The 15,462-nt window shown below is 47.5% G+C and overlaps 1 protein-coding gene across 4 annotated transcripts in view; it reads left to right on the top strand.

The window, feature by feature from the left end:
• Window positions 1–15,462, top strand: part of LOC135104959 (IQ and AAA domain-containing protein 1-like) — a 528,680-nt gene that overhangs the window by 234,193 nt on the left and 279,025 nt on the right. The window lies entirely within an intron of this gene.

Raw genomic sequence — 15,462 nt, 5'->3', positions numbered from 1 at the left:
GGAAACTGTCATCTAATTGCTTCGCATCTGGAAAATTAGAGCCTTTGGATGGATGCCATGGCTCAGAAAAAAATCTCGGGTACAAGAATTGTACTATTTCCCTCCTAACTCTTCTCCAGCCAAAAGGGAAGTTAGGTGATAGGTATCCAGTGCATATTTGTGTCTGCCGGTATCAGCACACAAAGGAGGAGACTAGTTAGCCTGTTCTTGCATTAACTACATTCAGGTCACTGCAAATGTAGGGGTATGGTTCCACCGTCGGCCTACATTAGACACAAGTCACATTAGTTTTAACAAAAGCTCTGGCAGAAAAGTGACCAGTTCTGATCTGGTTGAGATAGGCCCCTCAAAAATTTAATTATATCCAGACTACATATAAAATATTTTCAATGTTTATAACTGAAGGTAATAAATACATAGGAGTTCATAAAACATCAAAAGCATAATGAATAAAAAACGATATAGTACAGTAACTACCATAAAAAAAAAAAAAAAAAAAAAAACGCTGAACCATTGTTTACACAGCTGATGAACGCCAACTGTTGATATTGTCACGTAAACACCCTTATGTGTATGTGTGTGAGTATATCTGTCTGTTTGTGAGAGTGAGTGAGAGAACAGTGAGGATGTTGGTAGAAGAGTACGTTGCCCAAGGCGGCAGTTGGTATGTCACCGCACTGAGAGTGAGAGCGAGACCGAGCTGTGAGATGGACTTTGTGTACTCCTGTGTACTCCTGCGCTGTTGTGAGTGCCTTTCCACCATGTCGTGAGACTGAGTGCCAGGACATTGAGTGTGTGTGGAATTGCTGTGGTGTGCCAGAGTTAGTCAGATACTGTAAGCCTGCCTGTGCAGTTTGATGAATAAACAGCATGTCTAGCGAGAGTTCGTGTGTCTTCCTCTTCCCTGTTTATGTGACAGCAGTGAGAGACCCCATCAGATTGTGCAGTACTCTTTCCTCATGGACAGGCTGCAGGGACCCATTGAAATCCTTCCCCCTGGCCTCCATGTTTCTTGGGAAGTTAAGTGTTGGGGAGAGCTATCCTGCCCATTCCCAGTTCTTCTGTGCCCTCGGGAGACTGGTGCAGGTTGAGGCCCATAGAGAAACTGCGCAGAAGTGAGGTGTGGGAGAAACGGGGCTTATGTAATAGTGGTATCAGGAGTGGAATAGTGTCCTGTAGTTTGTTTCGCTTGGGACGCTGACAAGATGGTGGACAGCTTGACGAAAAGCATAGGAAAAGAGAAATACCTTCTGCATGAAAAATACCTTTCTGTATTGTAGAAAAGAAAAATCCCTCCTCAGGATCCCCCTAAGCAAAGGTGTCTCTGGCGTTTTGCCTCTGCTAGTTGGGGAGGAGGTATTTTGCTGATTTTCCTTGGAATGACTACTGTTTACGTGTCAGAGACCCATCTTTGTGTGCTGAGTGCTTAACAGAGGTGATAGTGTCTGGCATGGAGGCGTACATTCCTCACTCTTTCTCTCGTCCTAAAGTCTCCCAACCTTGGTTTAACACAGCTTGTTCTCGTGCTATACGTGATAGAGAGGTGGCCCACAAAAAGTACTTAAGCCTTCCACCACCAGAATCTCATGCTATTTATATTTCTGTTCGAAACCATGCCAAGTCTGTTCTCCAACTAGCCAAAAACTCCTTCATTAACAGAGTGTCAAAACCTTTCAAGATCTAACTCCCCTCATGACTTCTGGCATCTAGCCAAAAATATCTCCAATACCTTTGCTTCTTCTTCTTTCCCTCCTTTATTTCAACCAAATGGCACCACTGCTATCACATCTATTTTTAAAGCTGAACTCTTCGCTCTAATCTTTGCTAACAACTCTACCTTGGACGATTCTGGGCTTGTTCCTCCCTCTCCTCCACCCTCTGACTACTTCATGCCACCTATTAAAATTCTTCGCAATGATGTTTTCCATGCCCTTGCTGGCCTAAACCCTCGGAAGGCTTATGGACCTGATGGGGTCCCTCCTATTGTTCTCTGAAACTGTGCCTCCGTGCTTGCACCTTGCCTAGTCAAACTTTTTCAGCTCTGTCTGTCAACATCTATCTTTCCTTCTTGCTGGAAGTTTGCCTACATTCAGCCTGTTCCTAAAAAGGGTGACCGTTCTAATCCCTCAAACTGCCTTTCTAAAGTTTTTGAATCTATCCTCAACAGGAAGATTCTTAAACCTCTATCACTTCACAACCTTCTATCTGATCACCAGTATGGCGCTCAACACACAAAGACGGGTCTCTGACACGGAAGCAGCAGTCATTCCAAGGAAAATCAGCAAAATACCTCCTCAGGTCCCCCCAACTAGCAGAGGCAAAACGCCGGAGGCACCTTCGCTTAGGGGGATCCTGAGGAGGGATTGGAACAATAGGACAAGATACAGATATGATATTGTGATTGGAGGAGCCCAACGGAGAAGAAAGGGTGACAGTATAAGCAGGATTAAAGGTCAGGAAAAGGTCAAGAATGTTGGGCGTATCTCCAAGACGGTCAGGAATACGAGTAGGTTGTTGCACCAATTGCTCTAGGTCGTGGAGGATAGCAAAGTTGAAGGCTAGTTCACCAGGATGGTCAGTGAAGGGAGAGGAAAGCCAAAGCTGGTGGTGAACATTGAAGTCTCCAAGAATGGAGATCTCTGCAAAAGGGAAGAGAGTCAGAATGTGCTCCACTTTGGAAGTTAAGTAGTGAAAGAATTTCTTATAGTCAGAGGAGTTAGGTGAAAGGTATACAGCACAGATCAATTTAGTTTGAGAGTGACTCTGTAGTCGTAGCCAGATGGTGGAAAACTCAGAAGATTCAAGAGCGTGGGCACGAGAGCAGATTAAATCATAAACGCAACATCCAGCTTTGGATCGAAAATGAGGATAGAGAAAGTAGGAGGGAACAGAAAAGCGGCTACTGTCAGTTGCCTCAGACACCTGAGTTTCAGTGAGGAAAAGATGAGGTTTAGAAGAGGAGAGGTGGTGTTCTACAGATTGAAAATTAGATCTTAGACCGCGAATGTTGCAGAAGTTAATGAAGAAGAAGTTGAGGGTGGTGTCAAGACACTTACGGTCGTCGACAGAAAGGCAGTCTTACCTGGGGACATTTATGATCCCCTCCCCAGATGGGGACTCCGAAGCTGGTGTCGCCATGGTGATTTTGAAATTTTTGAGTGAAGTGTGTGTGTGTTATTAGGTGCTTGTAGTTTTGTGTGGAGGAAGAGAGTTGTCTTTAGAGGGCAGGCTGTGACTGCCCCCTTGTGTTATGAGACACAAAGGGAAACGTTCAGTGAGGTCACAGCTGGGTTTAATGATAAGTTCACAGCACCCCCTGAACAGTGCTTTAGACCTCACTGGGAGTACTTATCGTTTCGGCAGGTGTCTATTGCCTCCTCCTATAATACATATATATATATATATATATATATATATATATATATATATATATATATATATATATATATATATATATATATATATATATATATATATATATAAAGAGAGAGAGAGAGAGAGAGAGAGAGAGAGAGAGAGAGAGAGAGAGAGAGAGAGAGAGAGAGAGATGCATTTATGGGTAGGCTGGGATTGAAAGATTGTTCAGCAAGATTTGTTTAATAACACTTCAGTTTTCATGAATTAATTAAATTCAAACTTGTAATAAAAGTTTGTGTATTAGATCAGCCTCCATTACATGAAACACCTTTGCTTTTCTGAAGAAAAGTTACATATTTTCATTGTACACTTTTTTTTTTTTTTATGTAGGAGGGACACTGGCCAAGGGCAAGAAAATCCAATAAAAAACAAAATGTCCACTGAGATGCCAGTCCGATAAAAGGATCCAAAGCGGTAGTCAAAAATTGAAGGATAAATGTCTTGAAACCTCCCTTTTGAAGGAATTCAAATCATAGGAAGATGGAAATACAGAAGCAGGCAGGGAGTTTCAGAGTTTACCAGAGAAAGGGACGCATGATTGAGAATACTCTAATGCAAGAGTTATCTTGCATTAGAGAGATGGAGAGAATAGGGGTGAGAGAAAGAAGAAAGTCTTGTGCAGCGAGGCCGCGGGATGCAGACTTGGTAGACTTGGTAGACTTTTGTTTGATTTTTATTTATTTATTTTTATTTATTTTTTTTTATTTATTTTTTATTTGCCAACATAACCCAACTTCCCTAAGCAAATTAGACTTTGAAGAGGACTAAGGCAATCTTTTGTTTTAACATGATCCCAGACTCCCTAACCAAATTAGGCTTTAAAGAGGACTAAAACAATCTTTTCCAGTAAAATTACAGTACTATGGAAGAAAAATAATGGGATAAACAAAGATATTAAAAAAAAGGGCCATTCTTCAAATATAACATTATGCTGATCATTAATTAATGAACAATTTTGAATTTATTTTTACTTGTAGCAGACATAATCCTGCTTAACTTCGTTAATTTTGGCACGTGACGTCTTAATTTAAAAGAGAGTGGAATCATTATGTAACTGGCACCAAAATATATATATATATATATATATATATATATATATATATATATATATATATATATATATATATATATATATATATATATATATATATATATATATGCTAATGTATTGTGTTTTCATCTTTCCAAACCCTTCTTTATCAGTGAACAATTATTTCACATACAGGTTTCAGTCAGCCATAACTAAATCACTGACAACTATGAAAGTGGATAGCCCTTATAAAAGAAAATGATGAATTTTTCATAACCATGAGTACAATAATTGTGGGTACTATTTATGACTTTATGAGTATCGTCCCAGTTGTTTGGTGACTAACTTCACTTTGCCTTCACACGCCATGCCAAGTGTCGCGCGGCCGTCATGGTTGCGGCGAGTGACATGTTGCTATAAATGACTGTGTTTTCAATATGTGGAGTTTTATCTGCATTCTGATCACATTATCGTGTTCAAGAGAGTTTTTTCTGTTATATAATGATATATTTTATCGTTCAATGAATAATTGTTCAAAATAGCGAGCATAAGTAAAACACATTTTAAACTTTTTTTTTTTACATCTTTACAGTTCAACTCATCCTAATACCATTTTCCTTTTTATTTTGTAAAGATTTTACTATACAACTTGATTCTACAGTCACTGCTGAGTCTGATGGGGTCAATCAAAACTGGCTAGCCCATATATAAAGTGAGTTATACTATACAATATATAAACATTTCTCACTCGAGTGTGCAAAATGTGGCTTGACATGAGTGCTAGCGGGAGAATGGTGCAGCCAATCAGCTGTGAGCCTACAAACCCGCCTAGGTGCCTTAAGTGAACGGACTATAGTTCAGTTGCGGCAGCTGTGCGAAGAGGATGGAAATTGTGGTAGTAACAGAAATTGGCAACCTCGCCAGTATATCTGAAAGCTTTGTCGCCATGTGGGGAAGACAGTTGTTTATTTGTTTAGTTGTCTTTTGTGTGCCCACATTCAGTTTAAGCCATGGAGGGCAAGGCTGGTAGCAGGGGTGACTCGCAACCTGAGTCCCCTGCCTATGCTGGAAGCGGCATTGTAGATTTAACCCGGTTCAGCGTGAGGACACATAGTCCCATACATAGTGCTCACGGACATGTTAGCCGTGGTGGTTTCTCCCAGGCAGAAAGCATGTCTGAGGAGATGAGGTTTAAACTGGGAATGAAGAGGCTTGAGCTTGAAGCTGAGAGAGAAAGATAATTCAAGAGAACGGAACATCAGGCTGAGGAGAGAGAAATGAGAAGGCTCCAGCTTGAAGTATAAGCCGATGAGAGGAGACAAGACTGAGGAGGCTAGAGAAGCCAGGAGGCTAGAGGCCAAGCAGGAGGCAAGGAGGCTTGAAGCTGAGAAAGAGAGGGAGCTGAGGCTTCTTGAAGCAGAAAAGGAGAAGGAGAAGGCGAGGATATATTAAAAAGAAATTAAGATCCTTGAGGCAGAAAGAGAAAAGCAAGAACTTATTAGACCTGTAGGAAATAAGTCTCCACCCAGCCCTCGATGGAGATGGACGAGGGGCGTGCAACACAGCACTCCCAGGTGAAGCGTGCAGCCCATGTGTTATTATTGTAGAAATACAGGACACTTCAAATTTAATTGTCCCAAATTATTGACAGCCACTGCTTCCAAGACATCCCAGAAACCAGTAGCTTTGATCGTGTGCCAGGGTCGGGACCAGGAGGGTGATGAGATCCGGGCTGTGTTTGGTCGTGAGGGTGGAAAGGCCGTTGTGGCCATCCCTTCGTCTATTGCTACCCCATCGTCCTCTGTGTGAGGTCTGAGTTGGACTGGTGCCGCCCTTTCTTGTGTCAGGGCACTATTGAGATTAGTGGGGTTACATACCCTGTTGCGGTTTTGAGAGAGACAGCCACACAGCAGTTGCTGTGCAGGAATGTGACTAGGAGGCGATTTGCCTCCGATCAGCCTGTGGTACCAGGGAAATGGCGCCGCGGAGAGCTTTGATACGGTAGAGATTAGGCTGTCATACCTGCTAATGCCCGCAGAGGGGCGGGTGGCACTAGTGAAAGACCTGCCAGTGTCGGGGGTTGATTTCTTTCATACCTGCTAATGCCCGCAGAGGGGCGGCTGGCAATAGCGAAGGACCTGCCAGTGTCGGGGGTTGATTTCTTTCTGAGGAATGACCTGGTAGGTGAGAGTCTGGGTGCAGTCCCCATCCGCGAACGTCGACCTGGATGTGGAGGTTGCTGATGTTGTTGACTCTGTTTGTTGTGTTACTCACTCTAAGGCGAGGTGAGCACCCTGGCGTCGGGTGCCCGTAGGATCTGTGACTCCGGTGGTCGACTGCAATAGGGCAGGGCCACCACAGAAGCAGTGTTTGTATTGAAGCCGCAGTAGGGGCAGAGTGCCCAGAGGCCTGTCCCACTGCTGGTCAGGGTTTTGATGAGTTAAAGTCAGACTTGTCTTTGAGTCAATGTGATGGGGCTGACTGCACAATCGCAGAGCTACCGCAAGAAGCACCTGACTTTGGTGAGAGTGTTGCCAGGGATGAGGCTGGAGTGATGAGTTTGGATTGTTTGTTTGATGGCTTGCCTCACCCTGCAGAGCCTCTCGGAGGTGACGCAGGTGCTCAGTCTATGTCCCAATCAGTTGTGTCGTGTGTTAGGGGTCTTTGTTGAGGGCAGGGAGGCTCCTGAATCTGCTGGGAAGGTGGTAGTTTCCTCCCTTGCGGGGTGCACTGGATTCAGGGAGCAGACTGCTCCCCTGCTGGGATCAGACATGATGGGTGTTTGCTCATGTCGTGAGCCACCAGTGCTGGCAACGGCTGCAACATCTGTCACTGCAGTTAAGGAGAGTTCTGTCCCTCATGTATGTGTTGCCACACTACTCGTCAAGGCGAGGAAGCTGAAGATTGTGGAGAGTTTGTTGAGAGTAACCCTATTGTGAATAGCTGGTAAAGACAGACGAGGACAAAGGTTCAGAGCTCCATTTTGATGTGCCATTGCAATTAACGCTACTGACCTTCTCGGAAGTAGCAATATTTTTACATTATGTAATGAGGACTTGTGTTAGCCTTCGGTAGCCTTGTCTCAAGCGTATAGCTTGTTTCCTTGAATCTTTTCCCAATAGGCGATAAAGAAAAATGTGGCAACTAGTAAAGCTGTGACGTCATCACCCCAGCTCCCAGTCGCTATATAAGCCGGCCCCCCTCCCCCCGCCCAGAGGAACCTCATATCGGATCAAGGGAAGTGATGACGGACGAAGGTTTGACTGCGGTAATGGGAGGAGGTGGTCCTCGGCTAACGCAAGTCCTCATTACATAATGTAAAAATATTGCTACTTCCGAGAAGGTCAGTAGTATTATTTTTCATTATTTCAATCAGACTTGTGTTAGCCTTCGGTAGCCTTGTGATTTCAGACCCTGCCTTCGTTCAAGGTAGAAGAACATTGGGAGGTGGAGCAGTCAGTGAGGGAAAAGGTGAAAGGTAAAACCAGGAGAACACATGGCTAGATAAATACATTGTTATGAGGTTATATGTTTAATGAGAAACACAGGAAAACTTGAGGTCGAATTCTGACCAAACCTTTACAAATAATTAGGTGCAATAAGAACATGTAACCTTTATACAGCGTAGGTAAAAGAAAATATTTTGGGGAAACCCTAGGCTGGTAACTGTACATGAGGTAGAATGCTGTGGGGACCTTTGGTCCATACCTCTTCTCCCCCCCCTTTTTTGTTTCAAGAGGAGGTGGTGCTTCGTCCAGCGACGAAACTCGTGGTTGTTGGTCGGCAGGAGATGAGGTACTTCTGGACAAAACCAGATGCGTTGTGCCAGAAACCATTCTCCAGAATGGAACGCGGAGTTGAGTTCCTGAAGGTGGCAATGGAGTGACTGACTTTCCAGATATTGTGGCCAGCAGGACGTATGGCTTGGGGGTCTCCGATCTTAATGGCTTACGCCAGCCAGTAGGATAAGCAGCCGGCTTTGAGAGGTTTAGAGGACTTGGGATGAATGAAGACGAAATCCTCATGAGGAAGCGTTTGAGTGGCTGCTAGGTACTTTCTGAGAGCTGTGACTGGGCACAAGGAATGTGCGTTGCCTATTGCCAGAAAGGTGATATCCGGTGGTGTGGGATTTTGAGGGTTTTGATTTTTGAAAAGAAAACTGGAGTATGTTGGGAGCACTGCTTTGGTGTCGGTGAGGGAAAGGCCCGTCCTGACTGAGGCAGAAAGCTCGCTGGCTCTGTTGCCGGAAGCAAGAGCGGTAAGGAAGAGCGTCTTGAGGAAGAGGTTTACTGGAGAGGCCAACTCTATTTGAAAGTCCGGGGAGGAGAAGATGTCGAGGATCCGGTCTATGGACCATTGTGGAATTTTTTGCTTAAGTGGAGGGTTGCGTAGGAACTGGCTGCGTGCCAGTAGCGAGAAGGTATCTGTAGAAAGGTTGATGTCGAAGGCATGAAGCATAGGGAGAGTTAGATGGGACCGGTAGTTGAGGATGGTCCGAGGGTTTAAGCGGCGGACGTCCTCACAGTGTATGAGAAACTCCATGAGAGTTTGGATAGAAATGCTGGTCAGCGTCGGGGGAAGCCAGCGTTTGAAAGCATTCCAGACTGACTGCGCCTGCCGAGCGGTTGAGGTGCTATGGGCTGTGATCAGGCGGGAGGCGACTGTGGCGCCCCATTTAGCTGAAAAAACTTCCTTCAAAAATGGAATGCGGTCCAGTTCTTGGAGGCGCGAAGTCCATTTTTCGTTGGGTCCAACAGGTTCAGAGTCCAGAGGTCGAGGGACCTGTTGAGGACGTATGGGAACCAGGGTTCCGCTGGGTACCACGGTAGAACTATCAGGCCGTGGTGTCTGTAGGTTTGAAGTTTGGACACGACTAGAGGAATGAGCCACTTCGGGGGGAATATGTAGATCTGGGACCACTGGTTCCAGTCCCAGGCTAGAGCATTGTGGCCCCACGCTCGGGGGTGAGGGTGGGGGATATGAAAAGAGGTAGCTTCGAGTTCTTGCTTGTGGCCATGAGGTCGATCTCGAGGGGACCTCTGAGAAGTTGGAGCTGATGGAAGATCTTCTGTGGAAGTTCCCATTCGAGGAGTGGATGGGAAGTACGGCTGAGGGCGTCGGCCTTGGCATTGAGGAGGGTGGAAATACGGAAGGCCTTGATCTTCAGAGAGTGAAGCTGGAGAAGGTGGACCAAGTGGGTCACCTCCTTGAGGAGGTTGAGTGATTTGCAGGATAACTTGTTGATTGCACATTGGGCTGGTGCGTTGTCTATAAAGAGATGTATCCATTGATGGGATAGGTCGAGGTGAAGGAGACAGTGGTGCACCGTTCTGACTTCGAGGAGATTGATGTGTAAGTGTTCCTCGAGGAAAGTCCAAGACCCGGAGACGGCGGCCGAGTGTGTTTGACCTCCCCATCCTGAGAGGGAGGTGTCCGTCCATAGGAGGACAGGATCTTGAGCGGAATGAAAGGGCTTCGTATTTTGAAGGAGAGGTTGCGTGAGCCAGGGTAGTAGGGCCCGGCGGAGACGTGTAGGGATGGGAACCTTCCTGTCCCTGTTGGCGGGAGTGCTTAGGAGTTGAGGTTTGAGTAGAGGTTGTAGGAGGTGACGGGAGCGAGGCAGAATTTGTGTCACAAAGTTGAGTGCTCCTAGGAGACGTTCCCCTTCTCTCCGCGATGTGGTAGGAGCCACGGAAAACCTGTGGAGGAGGTCCCGAAGTTCTTCTTGCTTTGAGATGGGTATACCCCAAAGGCCCTGGCCGGTGATCCATCGGACACCAAGCCAATTTTGCGTCCTGTGTTGGGACTGGTTGTGATTTCTTGTGGTTGATAAGGAAGCCAAGGCGAGATAACACGGAAGCGGTAGTCATGTAGGCATGAGACGCAAGATCTGGAGATTTTCCCCACATTATCCAGTCATCTATGTAAGCAAGGACGGGAATGCCTTGTTGATGTAGAAGAGAGAGTGGGTAACGCAGAATGCGAGTGAAGATGTACGGAGCCACGTTGAGCCTGAAAGGTAGGGCGCGGAAGAAGAAGAGCTTGCCGTCATGTGTGAAGGCTAGGTATTTGTGCAATGTGGCTTTGATAGGAATGTGGAAGTAGGCGTCGGATAGGTCGATTGACGTCATCCAAGCGGGAGGTGATAGCATGTCTGCCAGAACGGAGTGGTTCGACATATGGAAGCGGGGGCAGTGTATGTGCTTGTTGAGCTGCGTGAGATTTATGATGAAACGGAGACCCCTGGTCCGCTTGGGAACCAAGAAGACGCGTGATAGGAAGCAAGGTTGTGGAGAGACTTGGTATATTGCCTGTTTTGAGAGGAGATCCGTGATCGCAAGAGACAGGTCGGGATTTGGAGTGGAATTGAGGTGGGTGGGGGTGCAAAGCTGTGGAGCTTGCGACTGCCAGGTCCAATGGAAACCCTTTTTGATGATGTTGAAGATGCTTCTGGGAGCCGACCGCCATTGATCCACAAAGATCGTGAGGCGACCGCCGGGAGCGTCACTTACTGGCTCTGCTGTGGTGCGGAAGCTTGGGGTTGGTCTTGGTTCTGCGGTCCGCATTAGGTCTGCCATGGTTCGGTTGGGGCTGATACGGTCCCACAGAGTGTTGTTTAGAAGCTCCTCGAGAGGTGTGCTGTTGGGACCCTCTGGAGCCTCGTGTTCCCGTACCTCTGAAGCCTTGCCATTGTCTGGTGGGGTTGTGAAACCGCGTGGAGGAGCCCGTTTGGGAGCATGGCTGTAGCTGAGGATGGTAGGGTCCACGAGGGTATGGGGGGCGAAAGGACCCCTGGGTTTGTTGGGACTTGTCAGCTGAATGAGAGGCTGAAGGCGTTCGATCTTTCCGGTACACAGAGCCGGAGGCCGCAGAGGAAGTTTTAGAGGAGGGAACCACCTTCAGAACGTGGTCCCGGATAGCAGCATCAAAGGAGCCTTTGCCTGCAAGAGGGAGGATCGCTGGCCCAACAATATCATCGTTGTAGACAAGAAGGTCGCTGAGATGGGGTGCACGCTGGTAAGAAAGCAAGTCCATGCGGAGCAGAAGGGTGATGGCTCTGAGTTTCTCTGCGACGGGAATGGCCATCTTAGCAAACGACTTGTAGCCATATGCTGACCACCGGAGGTTGTGGGTCAGCCAGTCGGAGTGGGAAAGAAGCTTGGTATGTATGGCGTTCCTTTCAGATTTGAGTGATTCATGAGACGCGGCAATGAAACTGTAAGTGCCAATCAGGAACAAAAGTTCCTTCTTCAGAGAATGAAAGAGAGCGAGCATATGGTGCTGGGGGAGCGTGAGATAAGCGTAAGCCATTGGAAGATCCGTAATGTGATTGAAGCTTGCCACTGTGGGAAGGTTTAGAAAGGTAACAACGGAGTCAGCAGCGTCCGCTGCAGTGACGGTGAGGAACCGTTGCACCTTGGGTGTGAGTGGCCGGTCTTTGGAAGTTGCGAGACGCTTCAGGATGTCCGCGGAGGGAACACCTTTGACAAGTTTGAGAAGGTCTTTTTGGGCCGCTCATGCTAGGTGGTGTTTGTTAAGAGCCTTGAGGAGGTCCCCGTGGAGGGAGGACTGCTTATGGAGGTGGATGGTGGGCGGGTTCATGGTCGCTGAAAATCCAAGCTTGTCCATTAGGGAAGTGTTGAACATGGCAAGGCTGGCCTGGAGGTCTCCCGAGGATTGGGATGAGGCTGGACAGGAGGACGGATTATCGTAGCAGTCCGCTAGGAATGGAGCTGCGTACTGTAGGAGGTTTTTGTAAACTACTCTGAAGCTGAGGGGATCACTCTCGATGATCTCAAACTTGCCATAGGATTTGTACTTGTAGTGAAAGATGACTTGGTTAGTCGCACCCTCAAAAATGGCAGAGGCTCCATCAGGGGGATAGAAAACCTTGGTAAGTTGATCCTCCGGAGAGGAGGCGGGGCTGTTGAATTCCTCCGTGGCGGCTGTTTTCGCTTGGGCTGCAACCGTACCCTCAGGAGGAAGGACGGGAGTGACAGAAGTGGATCGGTCCAGTGTGTAATCGGGAGAGAAATGACCGTCCTCTGAAATGTCTACCGCTTCTACCACGGGGTTTTCCTCCGCTTCAGAGAATTCTGCTTCTGGGACGTCGTCCTCATAACGGGAGTAATCATAGTGGGGATCATGAAAGAAATCCCCTTGGGAAATGGGAGGGTAAGCTTGATGGTAAACACGTCTGTCAGGGGCGTGGTAAAAGTAGGGAGTATGAGGGTCGTAGTGGTCGGAAGGTCCACCAACTTCAGGAAAATAAAGCGGGGCTCTGTGCCCTGGAGGAGGGTAGGGTGGTGAGCGCCGGTGTCGTTATTTCCAAGATTTCCTTTCCGGGGGTGAAGAGGACCTTCTGCGCTTCTCCGAGTGCTTGTGTCTGGAAGACTTGGTTTGCCGGGGCGAGGAGATGTGAGAAGAAGTAGAGGAGGAGGAAGTGGAGTTCGTCCTCTTTTATTTCTTACCCTTCTTGGAGGACTGTAACTCAGCCTCGCCAGAGGAGGAGGAAGAACTCGTCCTAGAGCGTTTCTTACTCTTCTTAGAGGACCGCAGCTCAGCTTCATCAGAGGAGGAGAAGATAGCTGAGACGTCAGTTTTGGAGTTCTGTGGTTTTGGGGGAGGGGAACGTGTTCGTCTGCGCCCCCGTGAGGGAGTTCGGGAAACGCTCCGGGTTCGTGACTGGAGTCGAGGGAGGAGTGTGCCAAACTCGTCCCGCAGAGGTTGAGTCTGGAAGAGGTTTAGCACAGCGTCCTCCTGGATATGTGATTTTATGCGGTGTCTTCGTACCAGTTTTAGGACAGCACACAGTTCCTCTCCTTTGGAGTTGTCCTTGCGAAAGATGTCTGCCCAGGAAGAGCAGTGCGGGCAGGCGGCAGGGTTCCATTTGACACCTCCCGGAACACCTTTGTGCGGGACAGTGACACAGGGGGCATGCTTTACGCAATGATGTTGGTAAGGCACGTTTTTGCAGTCTGGACAATCCTCCATGGCGAGCCTAAAAGTAGGGGGAGGCAATGAGTAGTCTGCATTGGGCAGAAGTGTAAAAATGTCAAGTGCAATTGTAAAGTCAACTTTTGAAAAAATGCCGCAACTGCTGCATGTTCGCAAGGGAGACGGAAGATAGAGACTGTCGCTTCATGTCGCAACTGTCGCTTCTGTCGCAACTATCGCTTCTGTCACATCTGTCGCAACTGTCGCAACTGTCGCTTCTGTCGCAACTATCGCTTCTGTCGCATCTGTCGCAACCGTCACTTCTGTCGCAATTGTCGCTTCTGTCGCAACTGTCGCTTCTGTCGCAACTGTCGCTTCTGTCGCTTCTGTCGCAACTGTCGTTTCTGTCGCAATTGTCGCTTCTGTCGCAACTGTCGCTTCTGTTGCTTCTGTCGCAACTGTCGCTTCTGTCGCAACTGTCGCTTCTGTCGCAACTGTCGCTTCTGTCGCTTCCGTCGCAACTGTCGCTTCTGTCGCAACTGTCACTTCTGTCGCAACTGTCGCTTCTGTCGCAACTGTCGTTTCTGTCGCTTCTGTCGCAACTGTCGCTTCTGTCGCTTCTGTCGCAACTGTTGCTTCCGTCACAACTGTTGCTTCTGTCGCAACTGTCGCTTCTGTCGCAACTGTCGCTTCTGTCGCAACTGTCGTTTCTGTCGCTTCTGTCGCAACTGTCGCTTCTGTCGCTTCTGTCGCAACTGTTGCTTCCGTCACAACTGTCGCTTCTGTCGCAACTGTCGCTTCTGTCGCAACTGTTGCTTCAGTCACTTCTAGCGTAACTGTCGCTTCTGTCGCTTCTGGCGCAACTGTCGCTTCTGTCGTAACTGTCGCTTCTGTTGCTTCAGTCGCTTCTGTTGCTTCTGTCGCTTCCGGCGCAACTGTCGCTTCTGGCGCAACTGTCGCTTCTGGCGCAACTGTCGCTTTTGTCGCTTCTGTCACGACTGTCGCTTCTGTCACAACTGTCGCTTCTGTCGCAATTGTCGCTTCTGTCGCTTCAATCGCTTCTAGCGTAACTGTCGCTTCTGTCTCTTCTGGCACAACTGTCGCTTCTGTCGCAACTGTCGCTTCTGTTGCTTCTGTCGCTACTGTCACAACTGTCGCTTCTGTCGCACATGTCGCACCTGGCGAACATGGCGGAATACAAGTAGCAGTCAGTCACAACTGTCGCATCTGCACAGTTGTCGCAACTAAGATGAACATGCGGCAAGAAGAAGCGTCAAGAACTAACCAGAGTGGAGAAACTTCACAGCTTTGCTAGTTGCCACATTTTTCTTTATTGTCTATTGGGAAAAGATTCAAGGAAACAAGCTATACGCTTGAGACAAGGCTACCGAAGGCTAACACAAGTCTGATTGAAATAATGAAAAATAGGGAGATATGGGTGCTAGTAGCATGTAGCAGCCTGGTGCTTGGTCGTTTTGGAGTCAGGATGACTCGGGAGCGTTAGCACGGTTTTGGTGGTCGGGTGGGGCCATGTTTGTTGGGCGTAACCGCGTGGGTCAGGCTGGCAAGCCTGATGACCTCTTGTCTGGGGCCCATCTCCGTTGTGCTACTATGGCTGGTCTTGTTTCCCCTGGTGTGGAAATCTGGATGCCTGTGTCAGCCGAGTTATGTTTACAAAGTTAGTGGGCAATGTGGGAGTGAAAGATAATGTACTTTTAAAGGAGTACTAAAGTTTGGGTTGTTTGATTTAAATACTACTATAATCATCGTTCCTATCTCATTCTATAATCCAGATATAGATAAGTCTTTTTTAAAACAATATTGATTAATAAAAAAAAAATACACCTAGAAAAGGTGTCTTCAGTTCTTCACAAGTGCCTCTGAAACAGTCATTTTCCGCTGCATACCTTTCGCGCAGGTCTCCTGGGAGCTCCGGAACCTTACAACTACCCCAGGTCGCAAGCTTTCTAAGGTCTTGCAAGAATTATAAGTAGGCAGCGGGGCGAAGCAAAAGACATCCGCTCATGGGCAGCAATGCAAAAATGTTAGGTGAAAATAAGCCAATGTGCGTGTATTGT

Source organism: Scylla paramamosain, chromosome 11, assembly GCF_035594125.1.
Source record: "Scylla paramamosain isolate STU-SP2022 chromosome 11, ASM3559412v1, whole genome shotgun sequence".
NCBI classification, from domain to species: domain Eukaryota; kingdom Metazoa; phylum Arthropoda; class Malacostraca; order Decapoda; family Portunidae; genus Scylla; species Scylla paramamosain.
The sequence above is the reverse complement of the archived record's forward strand: the minus strand, read 5'-3'. Positions and strand labels throughout refer to the sequence as shown.